We start from the raw sequence: 24,997 nt of genomic DNA on the forward strand, positions 1-24,997 counted from the left end.
AGACAGAAACATTCCTCAGGTTTTTAGCTTTTTATTCTGAAAGACCAGCTTAATTTACACCATATATTATTAGTGTTCCTATCAGAGATGAGGAGGAACATAATACGAAGGGCATTGCAGTATTATTCCTGGTCTTTATTCTTCCTATTTCTCATTTCTTTGCAGTCATCTCTGATAATTTTCTGTGTCTTTCTGCAAATATTTTCATATTATCATGCTCCTTTCATGCAGTAGTGTCTGAGGAGATTCTGAAACCTCCGTGCTGTTTCTTCCCTGCCAATGGTGACTTCTGCTAACTAGGTAGGAGCAGTAGAAACTGTAGCAATTAGCTTTAGCACGTATATGACCCCTCCTTTCTTGGATAAATAAAACTTTATTACTAAATACTAGTTGAAATAAATAAGCTATTATTTATGACATAGAAAGTATTCGTGCAAGGATCTTTATAGTAATGCTATTTAGTGTAATGGGAATTGACTTGATTATGCCCTGCTTTCTTTATGTCATTTACTTATGGTCATGTCAATACTCTGGTTTCTCTTCAGATCGAATAAATCTTTCGCCTTTTACTTATGGTCATGTCAGTTTTTATATGACCATTTTAAATTTTAAACCCTCAGAGGACAAGAACTTCATCTACAGTACTCTATATAGCATTTAGCAGAGCCTTGTTCATTAGCTTATGCTACTTTGATATTTTCAATTATGCTGATAAAATTGAAATTATTTGAAATTTTAGAGTGATAGGGTAATTCATCACTAAAAAGGGTTTGCTATTAGAAACAATTTAATTTACTTTATTAGATACCTATATTCATTGATAAATATGCATAGTCCTAAAATATTCATATAGAGATGCTAAAATTCCATCTAATGCTCTCCATCATCAGAATAAAATTATTACACTTGTTTTATCTTAAACATTTTTTGCAAAATATTTGAAATAAATATGCAAATAATTCTTTGTAGTATTAAAAACACCATTCATTCACAGAATCATTCTCTATATATTTGGAAGTAAAAATGAGTTGTGATATTGATACAGTAATTAATCACAAAATCTGATTCAAGAGAGACCTTAGAAGCTATTTCTACTATAAAGATGAATAACTAAGGCCACAAGAGGGGTGCCTGGGTGGCTTAATTGTTAAACCTCTGCTTCAGCTCAGGTCATGATTCCAAAGATCCTGGGATCGACCCCCGCATCAAGCCCTGCATCAAGCCCCACATTGAGCCACTCATCAGGTTTTGCTGAGTGGGGACTCTGCTTCTCCCTCTGCCTCTCTCCTTCTTCCTGCTCATGCTTGTTCTCATGCTTTCTTTCTCTCTCAAATAAGTAAATAAAATCTATAAATAAATAATAAATTAATTGAAAAAAAAAAACTAAAGCCATAAGAGGAAAAGTGTCTTAGACAAGGAGAAGCATGACTTAGTGGCAAGAGCACTAGCTTGGAAATTAGAAAGCTCCAGTTTTATTTCTAGTTATGACAAATATTTTTTTTATACATCAGGTTTCTAACCTCTTGAACAAAAGAGATGGGTTGTATTATCATTAAGTTCTTTTCCAACTTAAAAGTAAAAAATTTGAAGTTAAAGTCACACTAGGATAAAAAAACCTAGTCAATGACTATATTCCTGAGGGATTAGGAGATCAATGCCAAATGGAGAGAAGTATCAGAATTAACTTCACAACAGCAGCACGAGGCAAGCCAACAGAAGACAACATTGGGAAACAAAGAGGTAAGATGAATATGGTTGATACCAAGAACAATGCATATGAGAGAAAGATAAAATCAAGATCTTGCAGTCCAGACAGGGCAGCAATAGAGAGTCCAGTGGATAAGGAGATCAGAAGCTGAAGCAAGAGAGCACAAAGCAAGAATTATAACAGAAAACCTTGCAACATCTTGGGCTACCAGAAACTCTGGGTCTCAAAAAGTCTGAATAACCAGAATGGTTATATTTCAGTAAGTAAATATGGAGTTGATGCTAAGCCTAGGGCTTGAGTCCAAGATTAGGAGTAATCTTGGAAAGTGAACAGTCCTGAAAAAAACAGAAGACATGCCTTGTTAAAGTCCAGAAAGAGATGAGTTGGAAAATAAGAAAGACTCTGACACGGATCCCCCCTTTCACACAAAAATATATATTTAATATTTATACTTTAATATAATAGTTAATATTTTATATATATTTTGTATATTATAATGTCTCTTACCTTGACATCTTATTAGAAAAGATTTGAATCACTGAATAATAAGTCAGGATAAAAAAATGAATGAAGTAGAGAGATAACTAAATTGCTCTGAACATAAAGGGGATATCAAGATGGAGTTAATAGATCTCTATAGAGTAGAAGTTCTGATGACTCACAGATACAGCAGATTTGAAAAATAGGCCAAAAGGAACTGGTATTCCCAGAAGAGATATTTGAAGAGGATTTTCTTCAGAGGGATTTACATGATTTGTAAAATATAACCCTTCTAAAAAGATTTAATAAACTATTTCTTATTAATGCAAAAATGGGCAGGTAGGGCACAGGGCAAAGATAAATGCTGTCCTCCCTGGACTCTGAAAATAATCCATACCTCTAAGAGGGTGGTTTTCAAGTGTGTTTATAAATAGTAGACTCTTTGGGGAAATTTCTTGTCAAATTACAACTATCTCCCACCAATACTACATAGACTGACACACCCACACTGACAGAGGTACACTGACAACCACACACCATATACTGACAGAGGTACACTGGCACAATATAATGATTCTGGTATCCCTTTGATAATGGTAAACATCACTCTAAGAGGAACTTGCATATTTGTCTCTGCTTCATAGTAATAAACATGTCTAATATGTTCATCATAGAATTTTTTTACTCATTATATAAAGAACTATTTTTTCTTAAGCTATCATTTGCTGTACCTCATTCCAGATAATGGAATGAAGTTCAATTCTGGTTATAGGTGAAAGGATACTGGCAATTAAAACCTTTCAGGTATGGAAACAAGGGCACGTTCCATCCATCTCCTTCCTGCATGGACTTAGATCTGTGTTGTACCCAAGAATTCTCTGGCTCTTGCTCATAGCTATGTCTCCAGCTGGGAAAGCTACAACTCCCCTTAGCAAAAGGAAAATATTTTTCACTTTTCAAAAGGTATTATCTGTTCTGCTAAAGATAAGGTAAGCCTGACCCATTGGCAGCCCATCAGGAGAAACTTATCTGGAAACTTTCCCTGAGGAGGCATAACACTGCTGAAAACAACAGCTGAAACCCACACGAAAAGAAAAGGGAAAACTGGCTAAGCTGGTTTGAGCACTGAAATAGTATCATTAATTAGAAATACCATCCTCTTCACTTTTCCTTCTGCTTCCTCATCACCGAGCAAGGGATTTTCATCACTGTCTTGGGATTTTTCTCTCAGTATTCTATTTCTGTTTAGCACCCCTTTTTCATCTTTCAGTATAATTTCATTCTTTGCTTCCTCCCATTCATATAGCCCTATTCCATGGTTTCCCATTGAACAGTCTTCTACCATTCTGGCAGTTTCCACCATTTCCAAATCATACTGTCTTATTCCTTCCTTGCCTTGAATCTTCACTACTGTTCCCAACAAATTACAACTTCCTTGTCCTCTTCATACATTTCCCTAAAAAATTCCATCAAATGGAGGACTTCCTGTTACTTCCTTCATATCTTGGTAAACAATGGAGGTATTTTCTACTTGTCCAATGCTACTTTTAGATGTTAGTATTATTAGTATTACTTTCCAGCCCTTTTTCCTTGGAAAAGGAAGTATATATGAGAGTATTCAACTTTACTTTTGTCCAATTGAGGTATTACAATGTGCAAGTTGTTGTGGTAGATACACTGCATACATGCTTACAATAATGGAAGATGGAGTTGAAGATAAAGTACTGTGGAATATCAGAGGAAGTAGATATTTCTTCTTAAGATAATGAGAAAGTTTTAGATAAGGAGAGAAGGTGAAATGGAAGTGGGCTTGTAGAATGCAAAGAAAGAGGAATACAAAGAGTAGGAGAATAGAGATTTAAAGGCTTAGCATATGTCTCAGGAGAGAGTCTAGTTTGGGTTCAGCAAATGCTGAGTTTTGAAAGTTGTATGGGGAATGGTAGTGAAAGTATGTAGTCTGGGAGGTTGCTCAGGGCAAAAAGTGAAAGGAAGAGGATAGCTGACAATGGAATGCACTTGTTCAGAAAGTGAGAATAGAGAGATGCCAGACAGGTCATGATCAGAGAGTTAGAGAACAATTAGAGATCAAAATATCATGGAGGAGAAAAATTTCATCAGAAGTCTGCTATCAAGTGAATCAAAAACTGAATTATAGATCAAGAAGATTATAGTCTGAAAAGAAGTTGTTGGTTTGATTGTTAAGAGGTCATTAGTTAACACCTCTATCATGTCATATAATTATAATTTCTTTTTTGTGGTATAAATCTTTAAGGTCTACTTTCTTAGCAATTTTGAAGTATATGTTAGCTAAACTGTAGTGGCAGTCATATTGCAACACATAAAAGTATCCAATCAACACATTGTTTGCCTTAAACCTACACAATGTTAAATATCAATAGTATCTCAGTAAAAAAATTAATAAAAATAAAAAAATAAGGGGCAGAAGCAGGCTCCACGCAGGGAGCCAGACACGGGACTCGATCCCAGGTCTTCAGGATCAGGCCCGGGGCTGAAGGCGGTGCTAAACCGCTGAGCCACCCAGGCTGCCCTTTCTTCTTTCTTAATACATCTGAGATTTAGCTGTAGACCTAAAATTCCAAGATTAGGGATTAACTCCTCCTTCCCCCTTCTTACTTTACAAACTTGATTATTTTACTGCTTCTCCCTCTGCCTCTCTCTCTTTCTCTCTCATGAATAAATAAATGAATGCATCTTTTAAAAAATGAGGAAGAAAAAAAAGAAGGACAAAAAATGATGCAGAGGTAAACAGATTAAGGTACACACAACTTTACTGTGGACAGAGGTACATTGCATTGACAAAGTCTAAACATAAGTCATTCAAACTAAAATTCTTAGAAACAGAATTTTCTTTTCTCTTTTTTTTGATTTTATTCATTTATTCATGAGAGACACACACGCAGAGAGAGAGGAGAGAGAGAGGCAGAGGCAGAGGCAGAGAGGCAGAGGGAGAAGCAGACTCCATGCAGGGAGCCCGACGTGGGACTTGATCCCTGGTCTCCAGGATCACACCCCAGGCTAAAGGCGCTAAACCGCTGAGCCACCTGGGCTGCCCTGGAAACAGAATTTTCTAATCCTTTAGTTTTCCAAAGGTATATAATTGACCAGAGGTGTTAGATATTATATGTTTTTTGAATTTTATAATGCTGGACAGTTGAGATCATGGATTACCAAAGCAGCAGCAGCAGCAGTCTCTTTGTGGGATGACCATGTCTTCACAATCAGCTTTAGGTATCCTTCAGAGTTTGGAGGAATATATTGGGGACTCAATAAGCTCAACAAATGATTACTACATTGAATTGAACTCTGTCATTTCCTTATGTTTCATATGCTGTGAAGTTCAGAGTTTTATAGTTTTACATATATTTTCCTCTATCTTTACCTTATTTTTAAGTTTCAAATGCTCTTTAATCAGATAATCGTGTCTTCTACTAAACCCATCTACCTCAGACTTTAAAGAGCCTTCTACCTTTGCTCAGAAGCCCTTCATTTTGTTATCAGCTGATAAGCCATGATTCTAATATTATATTCTTATACAAAATTTACTTTGGATATTGTAGCAAATGCCAGTTTTCTTTTTTTGGTTCTTGTGGAAAAGTGGTAATACTACTACTACTACTACTACTACTACTATTACTACTAATATTGGTAGTAACAATTTTGAACCCATTCTATATAATGGCAATTTTTGGTCTTTTAACCATGGTGTGAAAAACATGTTTGGTTTTAACCAAACCAAATAATTCAGTTTTACAGACCTATGAAGAAAGTCATTTTACAAATGCACTCAAGTAATAATTGATGTGTACACAAACTTAACACTCAGGTTGTTTCTTTTACTTCCTGCTTTCACTACTTGCCAAGTGATGATGAAGGATAGGCAACCATATTCTCATTTCTAAAAGTAGATTTTTAATTTTAGACTGATTTTAGGTTTACAGAAAAGTTGTGAAGATAGCATAGAAACTTCTCATATATCCCACATCCAGTTTCCTTTACTGTTAACACCCGATGTTACTGTAGGACAATTGTCATATTTAATGAATCATATTGATGCATTATTTCATTGATTATTCAGATTTCTTTAATTTTTTCCTAATATTCCTTTTATGTTTTAGGATCTCATGCAAGATTACATATTACATTTAGTCAGCATATTTTCTTAGACTCTTCTAAACTATGATAGTTTCTCAGTCTTTATTTTTTGTGACCTTGACAAGTGTTCAGGTGATACTTGTCAGGTATTTTGTAGCTTGTAGAATGTCTTTTGAGTTTTGTTGATTTTTTTTTCAGATTATACTGGGGTTATGGATTTTTGGAAAGAATATCAAAGAGGTGAAGTGCCATTCTCACTACATGATATCAAGGGTATATACTGTCAACATGATTTATCACTGTTCATGTGGGCTTTGATCACTTCGCTAAGGTAGTTTTTGTCAGACTTCTCTTCTCTAAAGCTACTCTTTTTCCTACTTTCCTTGCTATACATTTTGGAATTAAGTCACCATGTGTAGTCTGCAGTTAAGAAGTTGAGATTATGCTCTATCTCCTTTCAGGGAGTAAATACACAAATAGGGATTTGTTCTATCTTCCCTCCCACCCTCTTCCTTCCTTCCTTCCTTCCTTCCTTCCTTCCTTCCTTCCTTCCTTCCTTCCTCCCTCCCTCCCTCCCTCCTTTAATCACGTGCTTATATTAGTGTGGACTCATGAAATGTATTTCAGACTTTGGTTTATAATCCCATACTAAATTTATTTCATTGCTCAAATTATTCCAGTTTTGGCCACTTGGTAACTCTTTCCATTGACTTCTGTGTCCATATGCCATATTTTTCTTGTGTGTTTTTCATGCCCACTTTTTGAAGAGAGAGGGCACTTAATGTATTCTTTCAATTCTTAAATCTCTATTCAGGGGACAATTCTAGATTTTCTGTGTTTTTCTGTGTCAATAAACATAATGCACAAAGTAGCACTTAAGCTGAATATTTACCTTTGTTTGATGCCTGCTATAAGCGTTTGAGTGCTGCATTATGTTATTTTTTTCACTTAGACCTCACAGTGTGTGTGTGTGTTTTATAAGCACATAAATACTTAATGCTTGAACCTGCAAGTCTTTGCCTGCTATATTAAAAAAAATGTGAATCTAATAGAAAATGAACCTTAATTACATTATATTATTACATAGCAAAGAAATTTGGCATTGTCTAGTATTTGGTTAAACTTTTTCATAATAATTTTTATAATACATCATTTAGAAAAGAATTTTAAACTATGCATAATTTGAGATAAACTATTTTATTATGACAGATCTGCCCTTTGATACTACAGAATCTTATTCCAGACTATACAAAGTGTGATCTGTTTATTTTCTTTTGCCATCAGAAATCAAGTTATTTTTGTATTCATTTTAAATGTATCAGATAAGTTCTAGTTTTTAGATTTCTGATGTGTTTTCAATTAAATCTCAGAAGTCAGTATATGTTTTATTTGTTAATCTAAGCATAATTTAACAGTTGAATGAAATATTCATTGTTAAAATAATCATAGTGTTGAAATACAAAATATTATGGGTTACTTTTCTGATCACAGAGTTTTTTTGGCCATAGTATTTTGATATGGAGGAATTTTGTGTATATGAAAATTTGAAGTAAACAGAACATAACTACCCTTTTTTGTGAAGTATTTTCTGCAATAATATCCATTAGATTAACTTAATTCTTTTTTTTTTTAATTTTTTTTATTTATTTATGATAGGCACACAGTGAGAGAGAGAGAGAGGCAGAGACACAGGCAGAGGGAGAAGCAGGCTCCATGCACCGGGAGCCTGACGTGGGATTCGATCCTGGGTCTCCAGGATCACGCCCTGGGCCAAAGGCAGGCGCTAAACCGCTGCGCCACCCAGGGATCCCTAATTCTTTACCAACATTCTCGGTAGTGCATTTAAAATCTTTACAAGGTCAAATAGTTGGGGAGGGGGTGGCGCAAAACAGCCCCACTCTTGTCATTCATTCTACAACTGTTTAATGCATTCTATGTAACAGACACAGTTATGTTTGCATGGGACACAACAATGAACGAAACAAAAGAAAATGCCTATCCTATGATCTTTATAGTTCTCAGTTCTGAAGCTGTCCAATAGAGAAATAATGCAAGCCACAAATATGAGCCATATATGTGATTTTGTGTTTTCTGGTAGCTGTGTTAAAGGAAGTAAAATTCATTGTAATAATATATTTTATTGAACCCAATATATCCAAAATATTATTTCAACATATAATCACATAGAGATTTATTAAAGTGAAATTTCTTTTCATACTACTTTTTTGAAATTTATTTTATACTTGTAGCATGTCTCAATTTAGACTGGCCACTGATAGATGCTAATAGTCATATATGTATTGATCAAATGTATTGCTCAACACACGTCTATACTGTAGGCACCACAGTCACAGATAATTTTAGAGAAACAATTTATTCTTGGAAGATTTGAAACTGGATGTCTCATTCAAAGCCATAATAGAATTTGAAGCAAGCACGTGGATTTTTGATATTCTAACATAAAGATTTGTAAAATTTTTAGTTATTAAAATTTTTTAAAGTGAGAGTAGGATAATATTTCTATTATAATCATTTATAATAACTGGGCACCAATAGCTCCATTTTCAAATTATTAAGGAAATTGAGGGTAGCTGAATTGATTTAGTATAATAGAGACTGCAGAAATGATTTAGTTCTAAAAGTTCAAATGTGTGAGTTTTGCTGGTAATTGATTAGGTTGGTGTACAAACCCATGAACAGGTTATTTATCCTAATAGTCCTCGTCTCCCATTCAGTTCACTGAACCTCAGGGTATTATTTGTTATCCCTCCTCTACTGCCTTCTGAATAACTCACATCCCTTTCCTTCTTGGGTTGTGTACTTTATTTCTTAGACAAGGTCAATGGTTTAGTGATTACCAAAAATCTTTCAAATCTTTGAATGTTTTGCACAATAACCAATGTTTTTTAATGCAACCTCTACTTTTTTATTGTGTAGGAAAGATTAGTGAGAGGTAATGGATGGAATGAAAAATTCAGGGCAAAGGAGAGAGGTGAGACAAGAACCCATAAAATGGAAACTTGGCTAAAGTATCTTGATTGTAATTGTTTTCAAAGTTTAAGTTATCTTCATTGACATATTTCATTTATAGCAGTTTGTTCCAAACTTCCACGTATTGTTAGAGGCCACTAGTAAAAACAGACTCCTCCATAATGCTCAGTACATTTGCATATGTCTTAGTAAGTAGTTTGAAGAATGAATAACATGAGCCTTTGTAGCTCAATAAATATTGAATTAGTAGAGAATATTTAGAATTCAATTTGTTCAAAAGTAATATGCTAATATCACATGTAATGGGAATAACAAATTTGTTTTGCCAGCAACATGCCCAACACTTGTCCCACCCAAATCTGCTACCCACTGGCACAGAATTTCTTCTCTTCACATTGCTTAACTACTTGATCATAAGGCTAAAAGGGGGTGGGAAGAAAGGAGGAGGGGGAGATTGGTAGCTGAAGCCCTTGAGTGTCCCTATATAATGAATATAGTCCTCCCAGCTTCCTTTGTGCTTTTTTTCCCCACTCTTGGTACCATTAGGAAAGCGGCCCAAGATTTTCTTTCTTCCTCTGAGTACACAGAAATAGAATTGTTGTATTTTATCTCTAGGCCATGAATTTAATATCTTAAGGGTACAACATTCATTTCGGGAATGAATTCTCTTTCTGCTCTAAAGTCAAGTTTGCATGAATCTTGGACAGAGGATAATGATTTTATTTGGTGTGTTATATACCTTGTATGGACAGAGGATAAATTAGATTTTTATTTTGGTGTGTTATATACCTTGTATATAACTAGGTTTGTCTTGCTTACTAACAATTTTACTTCTTGATTGACCACAAGTGTTTTGATTTACTAAGTAGGTACTCAAAACTTAAATTTAGTTATAAGTAGGGAAAAAAGAAGACTGAAAAAAAAATTTTTTAACTTATTTATGATAGTCACACAGAGAGAGAGAGAGAGAGAGAGAGAGAGGCAGAGGGAGAAGCAGGCTCCGTGCACCGGGAGCCCGACGTGGGATTCGATCTTGGGTCTCCAGGATCGCGCCCTGGGCCAAAGGCCGGCGCTAAACCGCTGCGCCACCCAGGGATCCCTAAGTAGTACATATATAATAGTAAATATATTTTTAAAAGTCCAAAGAAAAGAATATGTCAGTATCCTAACCATTATCATGTGTAGCTTTGAATTTCATGGAAATTAATATCAGAACATGGCTTCCAGTTCTAGCTTTCTAAACAGATTCTTATATACTAATCCTGGCCATTGGGGAAGCAGTGAAGGGAGTTTGTAATGCTCACCAGCCACATTTGGCATTCATAATGTTAGTAAGCAAATACAGATTTGGCAGGCTAAATGGTACTTTGTCAGATCAGATGAGTAAAATATTTGCAGTCCTACACAGATGTTTCAAAGCAAAGAGTAAGTGAAATAACAGTTTTAAGAGGATATATTTTTTGAAGCTTGCACCTTAGTGTTTAATAACTAAACTATAAGAAAATTAATTATATATAAGATTTACTCTCTCTCAAGATTCTGAGCTACATCATATCTAATGTCACATTTTCATTCACATGCCAAACCATCCACTCATCTGTCTATACATATATTCATGAAATTTTTGAGTTTACAGTTGCTGAGTATCAGACTCATGACTAAAGATATTGTAAGATCTACCTAGAATTCCTCAACTGATGTAATTCATTGTAATAAAATCTGCTTGTTCATTAAATTCCTTCAATGAGAGTACTGAGAACTTACCATTGTGCTATGAAAGAGATCTGGAAGAATATAAGTGGTGGACTATTAGTCTAATTTCTAAAGTGCTTTTTTTTGTTCACTGGGAATTAGGTTCTATACTCCTTTTTATTTGTGATCCCATTTTTTTTATGTGTCATAGGAAAATTTTTTCTCTATTCTGAAATAGGAATTACTTACTTCCTCAAGCTCTAACACCTTACCTTCCTCCCTATGTAAGTGGTTTCCAAGGACTTTATCTTAGAAGCTATGAATAAAAGGGTTCTTCCATCATGATCTTCTAAATCATCTCTAGTAGTCAATATCAGTATGGCCATACACTTGTGTCAAACCTTTCTCCAATAAGAAAATATAGTATTAAAATTTTCAAAGACATCACATCAGTAAAAGAATCATTTTTACCCCTACCTTAGGACATAAAATACTACATGAATAGTTAACGCTCCCTGTGAATCCTTTCTTGATACCATTCCTCTCTATTCACTCCCAGAGGCAACCATTATGTTGAAATTTGTGTGTATCATTTATGTGTTATTATATATTTATTACCAATTCATGTAGTCCTAAACTATAGATGTGTGTATATATTTTTACTTTGAACTTTATATAAATATTATATGCATTATTTTACAACTTGCAGTTTTTGTTTAAAGATAATTATGACATTCATCTACACTGACATGAATAGCTCTAGTTAATTTGTTCCTGCTGCTCTGGAGTCTTTCACTGTATGAGAATACAGCAAATTATCCATTTTTCTACTGATAAACATTGATATTGTTACCAATTTTGTTTTTGCTATAACAATGCTTTTATGTACTTTCATGTACTTTATCTTTTAAAAAACGTAAAATTTTCTTTGAGATTTAAACCAACAATAGGATGTATACATCTTCATTTTTGCCATATATTTTTAGTTGGTCTTCAAATTGGCTAGGCATCCACCTAGAGGATGAAAGAGTTTCCCTGATCCACATCACTGACAACACTTTTTGACCAAAGAAACAGGTTCATGTATTAGTTCCCAGTCTCCTTCTGTTCTGTCATTCACTCCTCTGGAAACCAGATGAATGCCATTGTATTTCTCTCCCTCCACTCTTGGGGATTTATAGCCCTTCATCTACATAGAGACAAACACATTTGGCAAAAGCTAACCACTCACTACAGATTTGCCTTATAGAAAGGAAACAGTAGTCTCCGGCAATGCTCTCTGGAATTGCTTCTGAAGGCAAAGTGGTAGTAGCTGGACAACTGTTCCTATTCTCTAAATAATAAATGACTTGATGTCTAAGGATAGATAGTGGTATTCTGTTTCCTAAATGAATATCAGCCTTCTGATACTGAATTAAAAGAGCTAACACACAGTAAATAATATTTTCCCAAGGGATGGATATGTGTACATTGTAGAGATGAGTATGCATATGTGTACAATTAGTGCCTCTCAGTTCCAACTCTACCCTTTATTACTCTGCTTGTGATACTTAAACTAGACCTTGTAAACATTTCTCCTTTATTTAATTATGTTCATTTTTGTCGGTACAGGGCATTGAGGTACACTGTAGGAGTAAGGGGCTTCTCTTCCTTGTCCTGGTGTTTCTTTGTTTCTTCTCCCTATTTCAGCATTTGGTTGGCATGTGGGACACATAGTGACAGACATTTAGTGGTACTTACTCCCCAAGTGTTTCAGTATTTTCACCATGAACAACTTCCTGGGGAGTTCCACGGACACTCCAGCTAATATCCCAGCTGAGGGTCTTTATGTAGGCAGCTTCCTAATGAATACTTCTGGTGTTAGTAGACAGTACAGTAGTCAAGTTCAATAGCATTTCCTCGGGCAGCTGACAGGTGAGGGTTTTCAGCACTGTAGTGGTTAGTTTCCTGTGTGCAAATCTTAGCCTATGGCACTTTAGTGAACTACATTATAGACCTGTAGGCTACAGCCATTCCCTCTATCATGAGGTCTGAATCATACCTTTGGAAGTGAGGGTCTTTCTCTCAAGTTGCTCCTTCTTTGGTGCTCTCCCTCATCTCTATATCTTCTGCTCCTGTGTTCTTTCAATTTCTCTTTATCCCCTTGGTAGCTAGTCCCTTGTTACAAGTTAATAATCATTTATATTAAGCATTCATTGTTCAAATTACTCTACAGTTTCTGTCTCCTGATTTGACCCTGAACACTATGGTATTTAAGCACATTTCCACTCCATAACATCTCCCATACTTTAATTATCTTGAATAGAAAATACAATTAATAGTGAGGGCTCTACAAATATATAAGATGTGTTAAATTTATTTTTTTTATTATAGAATGACTTTTTTCCAATGCCCTTAAGAACCAAAGGAGGTCACATTCAGTTAGCACTGACCTAAAGTTTCCTACTTTCTTGTTCTGGAATTAAGTACTTCTGTTTAGATTATCTAACATATTAGACAATATAAATACATAAGTAACATGTTTCTCTGACTACCGACATATAGAGCATTTCTACAACTTGATTAAAGTTTTACATGCAGCAATGAAGTAGCTGGAAATCAAACTGAGATTTTCTGGATAATAATCATATACTCCTGCCCATACTGTGATTGAATACTTTCCCCACACTTCTTGCCACATTTCCATTTGATGAAACTGGACACCAGAACAGGACAGTAATCAATTTTACTAATAATTTTAAAATCTTGTTTACTTTCTGAGTTATGCTTTCTTAATGCCCAGTCTCCTTTTCCTATTCATATGTTTTTTGTAGAATAATAGGCATAAAGTTCATTTTCCTTCCAAGCATATATGATCTAGACTGTGCTGTTTTATTTATTTATATTTTTAAAGATTTTATTTATTTATTTATTTATTTATTTATTTATTTATTTATGAGAGATAGAAATAGTGAGAGAGAGCATAAGCAAGAAGGAGGGGGAAAATCTGGCTCCCCGCTGAGCAGAAAGCCGACTGGGCGGGGGGGGGGGGGGGGGGGGGGGCTCCATCCCAGGATCCTGGGATCAGGACCTGAGCTAAAGGCAGATGCTTAACCAACTGAGCCGTCCAGGCGCAGCCCCTAAGTGCTATTTTAAAGCAATACATTGAATGAATGATTGTGGTTCCTTGATTGCATTATTGTGGTGCTGTGATATAACCTTCTGTATACAATTCTCCCAAGTATAGTCTCTCCCCCTGGTTACTACTATTAGTCCTTTTCCATTAGTTCATAAACACAAAATTTATGAGAATTCATTATATTTAACCCCAGGAAATCAATGGACTTTTCATATTGGCTGTGTGCATTTGCATAAGTTTTTCTGCTTTGTGGTTTAAATGATGCTGAACATGCTGCTGAACCTGCATGAGAGGTGTTTTAAAAAATTGTGGAAACAAATGCCATGGAGACCAAGGTTGGCATGTTGTCAGACATTCATTTGTGTAGATGTTAACATGTGGATGTATAGCGACTGGTGCCCTCAGGCGAAATGGCAAGGGTAGGAATAGATTGTTCCTGGTGATTTAAAAGAGAAATGTTAAGAGCTGCTGGCAGATTTGTTTGAAAAGGAAACATTTATATCAAGAATGAGGATTAGTGTTTGGCTTAAGGTTTGGTTTAGAGGTAGGGTTTTGGCCTAATTTATTGTAATCCACTGTTTTATATTTAAAGATCTAGGAGGATGGCGGTACTTTTAGCAGGAGGCAGCGGAGTGTCAAAGTTCAGAGCCCTTATTTTAGAGCTATGTTGCCCAGATTCATATTTGGCCTTCACTACTTTCCAGCTGAGTGGCTATGGTTAAGCTGCCCAGACTTGCTGTACTTGAGTTCCTCATCAATAAATTGGACATAGTAATATACATTACAGGGTTATGATTTTTGAGGATTACTCAAAATTGCTAAGCATGGAAACTATAACAGCACACATAATGAAAATAAACTGCATCATTCGTATCATCATTTTTAGTGATAGAGAATATATTAGAAGTCAGTACTTCTAGATACCTCCTGATAAACAATTTCAGTTTTATTTTAATCTAGGTGGGATGTATTAAGAAAACCATTGTATTTCTAAACTGATAGGTACTCACCCATAACAAAGTATGAAATTTGGCCATTTGCATGATGTAGATGGAGCCACAATATATTATGGTAAGCAAAATAAGCCAGTCAGAGAAAGACAAATACCATATAATTGCACTCATATATGAAATTTAAAAAACAGAACAGATGAACATAAGGAAAGTGAAAAAAAAGGAAGGAGGCAAGTCATAAGAGACTCTTAACTGCAGAGAACAAACTGAGGGTGGTTGGAGGGGAGGCAAGCAGAGAGATGGGCTAAATGAGTGATGGATATTAAGGAAGGCACTTGTGATGAGCATCGGGTGTTGTATGTAAGTGAGGAATCACCAAATTCTACCTCTAAAACTCATATTATACTATATGCTGCTTACTAAAATTTAAGCAAAAACTTGAAATATTAAAAAAAACCTGATAGAATAAAATAATTTGACCTCTGAGTGGAAAGAATTTAGCAATACTCTATCAAAAGGAAAAAAAAAAGGGCTTTATTCTCTGCATTGGTAGATACTCGACATCAGAAAACACATTGCAGATGGAACACCAAGGAGGGAAATAAGGGTGGAGAAATAATCTGGCGTAGGTTGTAGAATCACTACATGCTAGACAATTCTAGATTTAGCTATAGAATTCTAGTATACCTTTCTATTTTGGACTCTTTCCCCCCTGGATTTTTGTAACAGAGTCAAAGAAAGTATCTCCACCAATTTAAGATCAGTCAACTTAAGATTGTTCTAAGTTCTAGCAGTGACTATGAGTGATACTGCGTTCAATGATTCACATCCCTGAAATGACATATGCCTCAGGATCCTTTGTACTGTGGCTTGTGTCTGGTTCATAATGGTAGTTGGTACAACAATGAACCTTCTGGCAAAGTATCTTAGTGTATTCTTGAAATCTTGCTATGATCGACTTATTTTATATTATATATGTCATATATATGAAATCTATATACCTATATAACCATAAATATATGCTTGAAAAATATTGCCTGTATCTCAAATTGAAAGGATGGAAAATTAGGACTTGCTGAAATTCTATACAGGTTGGTTTCTCCAGGAAGAAGACTTTGAGATGCAGATTTGTCTGAAGGAACTTTATTATGGAGTGCTTTCAGAATTAACACCTGTGGGGAGAGAGAAGGAAAAAGGATTGGGCAGAGGATGAAATTGAAATACAATGTAGTCACAGCAAAGGCCTTAGCTAATCCTTTAAGGAGTCCTCAAACTAGGAAGACCCTGCAGACCATGGAAGCAAAAAGGATATTTTGCCAAACTTAACTATATTGAAACTCATTAGATAACATGTGACTACTCCAGCATTCAAACAGTATTTGGGCTTGGCATCACTGATCTAGGTCCCTGGAATATTCTAAATTGCCCAATTACAATTTGGAATTCCCTTCTGTTGTGATCCCAGAAATTGCATGAAATTTGATTGTCCTTTTATAATAGTGTTTTAATAACATTTTTTCATTCTTTCATACTAGAACTTCTGTTGCAAAGGCTATAATGATATATTCAAGCATATTTCTCTACTGCTCAAGACAGAATCATGGGCGTCATTGTGGATATCGGTTTCTTCCTCACAACACACTCCAGATCTTTTATTTGTTGTTCATTTATTTATTTATTTATTTACTTATTTATTTTTAAGATTTTATTTATTTATTCATGAGAGAGACACAGAGAGATAAAGGCAGAGACACAGGCAGAGGGAGAAGCAGGTTCCATGCAGGGAGCCCAACGTGGGACTCGATCCCAGGTCTCCAGGATCAGACCCTGGGTTGAAGGCGATGCTAAACCGCTGAACCACCTGGGCTGCCCCAAACGCTCCAGATCTTTAAAAATGTCCGACCCTTTCAATTTTAACACCTTAATTTCTCTTAATTTTCCCTTTTCTTCATCCCTTATTACTATTTCCTTAATTCAAGTCATTATTTTTTTCTTGTCTGGTTTACTGATAATTTCCTCACTGATTTCCAGATGTGACTCTTTCTGGGTGTACCCAAGTGGGAGTATTGTGATAGATTGTTCAGTTGGAGGTTTTTTAAAAAAACTTATTTTATAGAGGTTTTGGAAAAACAAAAACAAAAACAAATAAACAAATACTCCCCTGATGTGTCATTACACATGCTTCTTTCAATAGCTCTTAGATGGCAACATAGATTATACATACATACACACACACATGCAGAGCTATTATGTTCTGATATCTAAAAACACTAGACTTTAGAGATTTAGTTGAGAATGCTGATCTTTCCTCAAAAGTTAATAATGGCCCTGCAAAATTAGTATTAAGGATTAACATGCTTTCAATAGTTAATTCCTTTATAATTATGGTATTTAACTATTGAATCTTGTAATTGGTCTTTGGGCAATTTTGATAATACTATAATCTTATTGGTGAAGTCAAATATGATTTAAAAAGAGGAATAACTATATTGAGATCTTCAGACACATTTTCAGTTATGCTAATAATTCTATCAAAAGTGATCTTGTCCAGTTCTGGTTCTATCTGTGAATCAACAACTAGTTTTATAAATTAAATATCTCCTGATACTAAAAAATCTCAAAGCAAGGACTACTGATGGAATAACAATAATGGAAAAGAGGCTAATTATAAGTGAGAAGTTCCTTTTAAAAATCCTAGTTTAGACATATATGGTATCTGCTTTAGCTTTATCTCTCCTTCCCTAGGAGGTAACCAAAGAAACTCCAACTATGTATTTATATTTTAAATCAGGAAAACTGTTGGGAACTGGCAAGACGAAAACTGTTTATCCCCATAAAGGAGGGACATCCACACCTCACAGTGCTGTGCATGGATGAAGGCAGGATTTGTGGAAATTAGCATTATAAAAATATAGTGTTATATTTTGCATTATTAGGCTCAAGATGTAAATGCTTTGTGAAGGAAAAAAATGAAATGGAGGGGGTTAAAATGGATGAATCGGGTGATGCGGAAGAGGGTTTTGTGTTATCAAACTTTCATAGTGAAATACAAAACTAGTCTAATGGAGATATGATACTGGTTGCTATGTTAGAGTCCCACTGTTCTCTAGCACTACCGTGAGCAGAGTAGATTTTGTTTTATTTGTTCTGCAGAGTATCTATTATATTGACATGAACAGATGTGCACACTAGATGATTACAGTTTGATGAGCTGAACTGAATCTCTGCAATCAGGCTCCCAGGGATCTCTCTAACATGTCCAAAAAGTCAAAAGGTGTTAGATTCATATATGCACATTGTATGTGTGGATGGGTGGGAGTGTGAGAGCAGGGAGGGACTGCTGTTTAAAGACAGAAAGCCTCCTGAAAAAGTGAATGGGACAAATTAAACATACAATTTAGAATCTTCATTAAAAATAAAACAGCTTTCAGTAAGTGCCTGGAAACTTCTATTTTTTTCTGAAATATTATAATAGTTGTTCCATATACATGACAGGCTACAGCCTTTCTACCAACTCCCTCAAAATTGGGACAGGAAAAAAAAACAACAACAAAATCCATTAAAGCACAAAATTTCAAAATATATATTTTGTGAAAAGCCAAACAAAAACATTAAACACAATGAAACCTAACAAAATATGAGAGAAATACCCAGAACATAATCGAAGCAAGTGCATGTTTCAAATGTATAGGATATGAACTAGCATTTGACATTGATTGGAAGCAAAATGTGTATAATTCATTGTAAAAAAATGACTTGTTTCCTTTCCGGGACAGTCGAAATTGAGGAACAGCCCTTTCTGTCCAAGATTAACTTTTACACAGAACAATAAAGCTGACAAAACTCCTGGTGTATACAAATTCATTTTCAGATTTAAAACAAATCTGAAACATTCCATTATTTCATGATCAACTCTAAATACTTTCTTTTAAACATAGCTTTTAGATTATTTAAATTTCTCACATTATTGTTATCTAATATCTACAATTATTTTAATGATTCTTAATTGTTTTTCATTTTCCTTTTGGAGTTTTAATTATTATTAAGTTCTTGGGTTAAATTCCTGTAAAACAAGTTATCATTGTAAGAGATAAAAACACTGAACCTCACACATATTAAACGGTTTCCCTAAGGGATGACAGCAAGTCTCCTGCAGACCAAAAATGAATGTTTACAGCCTTTATCATCATCACCTGCTGAGTTTATCCTTTTTCTATCTGCGTGAAGAATGCTTGATGGCATTACCATATAATTTATGATTTTGAGAAAGTTTGTTTCTCACTTACCCTTTCAGATATTTTGTCTCTTTTATTCTCAGCACATGGTATTCTTCATCCATTTAGATTTCTTAGGAAGCATTGAACAGGGAGTGGAGGTTGTGAAAAAAGAAAACCAAAGATGAGCAATTCATGTATCCTGGGCACTTTCGGAAGAGTAGTTGCCTCAATACCCATTATTTTACATAAAGGCTTCAAAAGGACGGAGTGATTTTTAGAACATAATGGGATTATCATCTTCATTCCCCCCAATCCATGATTATTATTTTTTAAATTTTTGCTAAATGAAAAAGAGCAACTGATGTCTATGTCAATCAGTGTATTCAGTGCTATACAAATATATTAATTAATTCACTCATTTATTTGGCCAACAGTTGTTGAGTATCTATTATCAAGAATGGTTCTTTTATTTTTTTTTAAGATTTTTATTTATTTATTCATGAGAGACAGAGAGAGAGAGGCAGAGACACCGACAGAGGGAGAAGTAGGCTCTTCACAGGGAGCCCAATGTGGGACTCGATCCCATGACCAGGATCACGCCCTGAGCCAAAGGCAGACACTCAACCGCTGAGCCACCCAGGTGTCCCTTAGGAATGGTTCTTACCATTGAAAGGCTCACACTCTATGGGAGAGAAAGACTATGCAGAAAAATTACAAAACAAGTACAATATAATAATATTCTTTAGGAGATTAGAAAAGGGCTATGCAACCTAGACTCAGACTTTAAGAAAGATAAAGGATAAAGCCAGGTAAAGAAACTGAAAAAGAATGACCTCCCTAAATATCAAGACCAAATGCTTCCATAAACAAGTTTCAAATAGCAGAAAAAAATTAATTAAAGTCTAAAAAGTAATATTTCAAGATAGATGCAAAATTACAAAGTAAGATGCTCAGCACTCAATTCTAAAAATATACTAAAATATCAATATATAAGTACCAAAGAGCCTTCATTCTAGAAATGCATGACAACTCAACATAAAAAATACCTCAATAAATGTCACAGAGTAGACCAAAAGAAAAATGAATATGATCTTTTAAATTATTAATAATAACATTAGTTTTGTTTTGTTTTTTACTTACGATATAGTACTATTTCCTCCATTTTCCAGACGAGGAAATTGCAACATATAAGGTTTAGTTGGAATTATTTATTTGGAATTATATTTAATTTTTGAGCTGTGATAATAGTAATGTGATTATGTAAAACAATGAGTCCTTTTACTAATACCAAAATATTGGCATATATAAAATAATATGATTTCTGGAATTTGCTTCAAAATAAAATGGGTGATTTGGACCTAGATGAGGGCACAAATGAAACAAAAGTAGCCATTAGTTGATAACTGCTGATTCCAGGTAATAAATAAACAGGCATTCATTTTACTATTCTCTCTACTTTTGATTATGTTTGCTGTTTTTTCTAATAAAAAAAGTTTTAGAAAAAAAATTACTTGTCTTAGAAATAAGCTTTTTTAATTTTTTTTAATTTTTATTTATTTATGATAGTCACAGAGAGAGAGAGTGAGAGAGGGAGAGACACAGGCAGAAGGAGAAGCAGGCTCCATGCACCGGGAGCCCGACGTGGGATTCAATCCCGGGTCTCCAGGATCGCGCTCTGGGCCAAAGGTGGGTGCCAAACCGCTCTGCCACCCAGGGATCCCTAGAAATAAGCTTTTATAGGACCCAGGTGAAGAGAAGTTTAGAATTCCAGTAATGGACACTAACAAGTTGAATAAATTGAGAAATAAAAACAACTTTGCTAGAATGAGAATGTTAATAAAAAATATCTGAAAATTAATATAAAAGATTTAACAATTATAAGGGCGCCTGGGTGGCTCAGTCATTTAAGAGTCTGCCTTTGGCTTAAGTCATGATCTTAGGGTTTTGGGATGAAGCCCAGCATTGGGCTCCCTGCTCAGTGGGGAGCCTGCTTCTCCTTCTCTTTCTGCCCACCATGTTAATGCTTTCCCTCATGCTCATGTTCTCACTCTCAAATAAATAAGTAAAAAATCTTTTTAAAAAAGGATGTAACAATTATAATCTTAGCAAGTCTTTTCATCCAAGGATGTTTAAAGTATTAAATGTTTAAAGTTTAAAACAGAAAATAATAAATATGTGAAAAAATCCACAAATAAAGCAATAAAGATGTATTTATGATAATACATGTTATGCTTTGCTATAAACCAGTATTAATTAAAATTAAAACACTTAAACCTATTAGATAGATTATTGGAATAGCAGAACCAGGAAAATGTTCAAGAAATGAAGATAATCTACTCTATGATAAAAGTAGCATTTCAAGTAATCAGAAAAAGAATGGATTATATTCATTAATGATTCCAGGAAAATTGGATAATCACTGAAGTAAAAGTTAGATGAGATTCCTACACAATCTTTTCTCTAAAATAAACTTTAGATAAATGAAAGGCAGTATTAATAAAAAGCTATGAACATATTAGAAGAATATTGATAATTATTTATGGAATCTTTATTGGAGTAGATATTTGTAAATATGGAAACAAAGTCAGAAAACATGGGATTCCTGGGTGGCTCAGGGGTTGAGCCTCTGCATTTGGCTCAGGGCATGATCCTGGAGTCCTGGGATCCAGTCCCACATAGGACTCCCTGTGGGGAGCCTGTTTCTCCCTCTGCATTTGTCTCTGTCTCTCTCTCTGTTTCTGTCCATCATGAATAAATAAATAAAATCTTTAAAAAAAAAAAAAGCCAGAAAACACGAAGTTATAGCAAGTAGCTTTGAAAACCTAAACATTTAAAACTTTTGTAAAACACAGAAAAATATCAATTAAAAAATTCAAAAGACAATGTGGAAAATAATTTTTATATTAATATACAGACATTAATTTCCTACAGGATTTTTAGGTAGTATAAAATTAATGTAAGGAAAAATGCTTTTATAAATACCAATAAAGGGGTTTTACTCCTGGAAAAGTATCTAACACTCAAGGAAACTCCTGCTATTTGTTTTGTAGCAGGAATAAAGCATTGTTTTAATAGAGTACCAACTGGGTTGCTGAAATAAGGGAAATCTCAAACACAGAATACCCCATTTCCTATACCAATAAATTTCCTAAAAAGGTAAAACAAAAATAAAAACAAGAAAGGATTGAAACTGATGTTGAATGCTTTGAATTGAGACAAAATGAACAAATAGGGTGGTTCTGTAGGAAAATGCTTATAGCAGCACAAAAATCCTGAAACTCTTTCAGGATAGCTTACCTATCATAGTGTTAATATTTTAGCTCATTTCTCCCAATTATTAATAGATCAGGCAGATACAATATTCATAAATATATGTATTATGAACAATGTAATTAATAAGCTTGATTAAATAAACATATGTAGATCTCGACATCCAACAATTGGAAAATGAACATTCTTTCAAGCACAGACATCACTGGAGTGAGTACTTCAGGAAAAAGGTGTTGGTGGAAGACTCTTTCCTACTGCTGCTTTATGTATTTGTAGCTAAAAGAAGGGCCAAGAAATGTCTATGTAATTATGTATTCAATAACACTTCCTGATCAAAGAAATGGGGTAACTACAGCCACGGTGTCCAGTACAGTAGACACTAGTCACATATGGCTATTGAGCACTTAAAATGAGGTTAGTCCTGACTGAGTTGTGTTTTGGAGATAAAATATACACTAGATTTTGAAGACAGGAGAAAAAGTGTAAAATATTACCAACTTTCATATTGCTTTCATGTCAAAAAGATAATATCTTAAATATATATTAAAATTAACTTCACCTGTGTCTTTTTACTGTTTTTTTTTTTTAATGCAGCTACTAGAAAATTTTGAGTTACACGTGTGGCTTGCATTACATATCTATTGGAGAATTTAGTGCTGATCTGGAACTTCGTCAAATTCAGACCAGCTAAGCCAGCATTTTGCTAAGCTGCAAAATTGAGAGAGAAGATGAAACTCCACGTCCAATCAACTTTTTCTGAAAGACTTAAATAAATGAAGAGTGATATTATTCTTACAGATAGGAAGCTCAAAATCATGTATAAATATCAATTTTCCTGCAATTTATCTGAATTCAGTGCAATTTCAACCAAAATCCCAATGGGCCTTTTCATGAATCTTGACAAACTAATTCTAAAATATATGTGAAGAGGCAAAAAAAAAAAAAAAAAAAAGGCTAAAACATTTCTGAGGAAGAAGAGTAAGGGATGTGCATGTGCCCTGCCAGCCCTGCCAGATATCAAGGCATATCATAAGGCTATAATGATAAAGTCAATATGAAACTGGCACAGGAATTGAAAAATATTGACTAAAGGAACAAAATGAAGATCTGGGAAATAGACTTGTATTTTACAACTTGATATATTACAAAAGTGGGATTGAAGATCATTGTGGGATGGAGGGACTATCAATAAAAGTGATTGAGCAATTAATTGCCCACAAAAAAAATCGGATCCTTAAATTGAATTCTTACTTTCCACCATACACAAAAGTCAATTCCAGATGAGCCGAGGACTTAAAAATTCAAGGAGAATCTCTGAGGCCTTAGAAGAAAATAAGGAATAATATTTATTTTTGTTCCAAATTTGATCTAGGGAAAGGTACCTTAAATTAAGATACAGACTAAACATTAAGAAATGTATAAATTCCACTGTTTGTTAATTGAAAACTTCAACAAAAGACAGCCTAGAGATAGTGAAAAGGCAAGACACAAACTGAGAAATGTTTACAGTACATGCAATTTACAAGGGATTAACACTTCCAAATCAATTAGAAAAGGACAAAACTCAATAGAAAATTAGGTAAAAGACACAAACAGGCATCTCAGAGAGGACGAAACATGATGAGAGAACAAACACATGAAAAAATGTTTAACCTCATTAGCAATAAGGGAAATACAAATTACCATTTTAAACCCATTGACATGATTTTATTCCCATAGATATTAATTCTCACAACAATTAAGAAGTCAGACAAATCTGGGTATTAGAGAGGAAATGAATCAACCAATTTCTGGTATAAGTATAAATATAAGGCACACGCTAACATTATTTTAAGAGGTTGAACATTTCCGTAAGCTATGATCTAACAATTTCACTTCCATGTAAACATGTTAGATGCTTTCTTTGGTCAAGTGCCAAGAGATAGCTATGGAAATGTGATTGAGGGGGTGTGGGGTGAGATGAATTGGCAGAACATGGAGGATTTTTCAGTCAGTAAAAACACTCTGCAGAATACCATAATGAAAGTTACGTATCATTATACATGTGTCCAAATTCATAGAATGTATAACACCAAGAATGAACCCTAATGTAAACTGTGGACTTTGGGTAATATGATATGTCAGTGTAGGTTCTCTGATGGTAACAAATGTACCCTGAGGTGGGAGATGTTGATACTAGGGGAAGGTATGCATGTGTAGGGGAAGGGAGTATATAGGGAAATCTCTGTACTTTCCTCTCAATTCTGCTGTAAACCCAAAACTGCTTTAAAAAATAAATTCTTAAAACATCTGTGGCAAAACTAATGTAATAGAAAATAAGAAAATGAAAGGAAGAAGGAAAGAAGGAAGGAAGGAAGGAGGAGATGGGGAAGAAAGTAAGGGTAGGAGAAAGTAAAGAGAAGGGGATTGTAAGAATGGAAGGATGGGGGAGAGAGGTAGAAAAGAAAGAAAAGAC

General features: G+C 34.6%; 1 long non-coding RNA gene across 1 annotated transcript in view; it reads right to left on the reverse strand.

The window, feature by feature from the left end:
* Positions 1-15,679: 15,679 nt before the first annotated feature.
* The window catches only part of LOC140600707 (uncharacterized), a 32,434-nt gene continuing 23,116 nt past the window's right edge, over positions 15,680-24,997 (reverse strand). The window contains exon 4 of the long non-coding RNA XR_012003869.1: positions 15,680-16,227. This is a non-coding gene — a long non-coding RNA (uncharacterized lncRNA). The remainder of the gene's footprint in view (positions 16,228-24,997) is intronic.

Source organism: Canis lupus, chromosome 12 (genome assembly GCF_048164855.1).
Source record: "Canis lupus baileyi chromosome 12, mCanLup2.hap1, whole genome shotgun sequence".
Classification (NCBI taxonomy): Eukaryota; Metazoa; Chordata; class Mammalia; order Carnivora; family Canidae; genus Canis; species Canis lupus.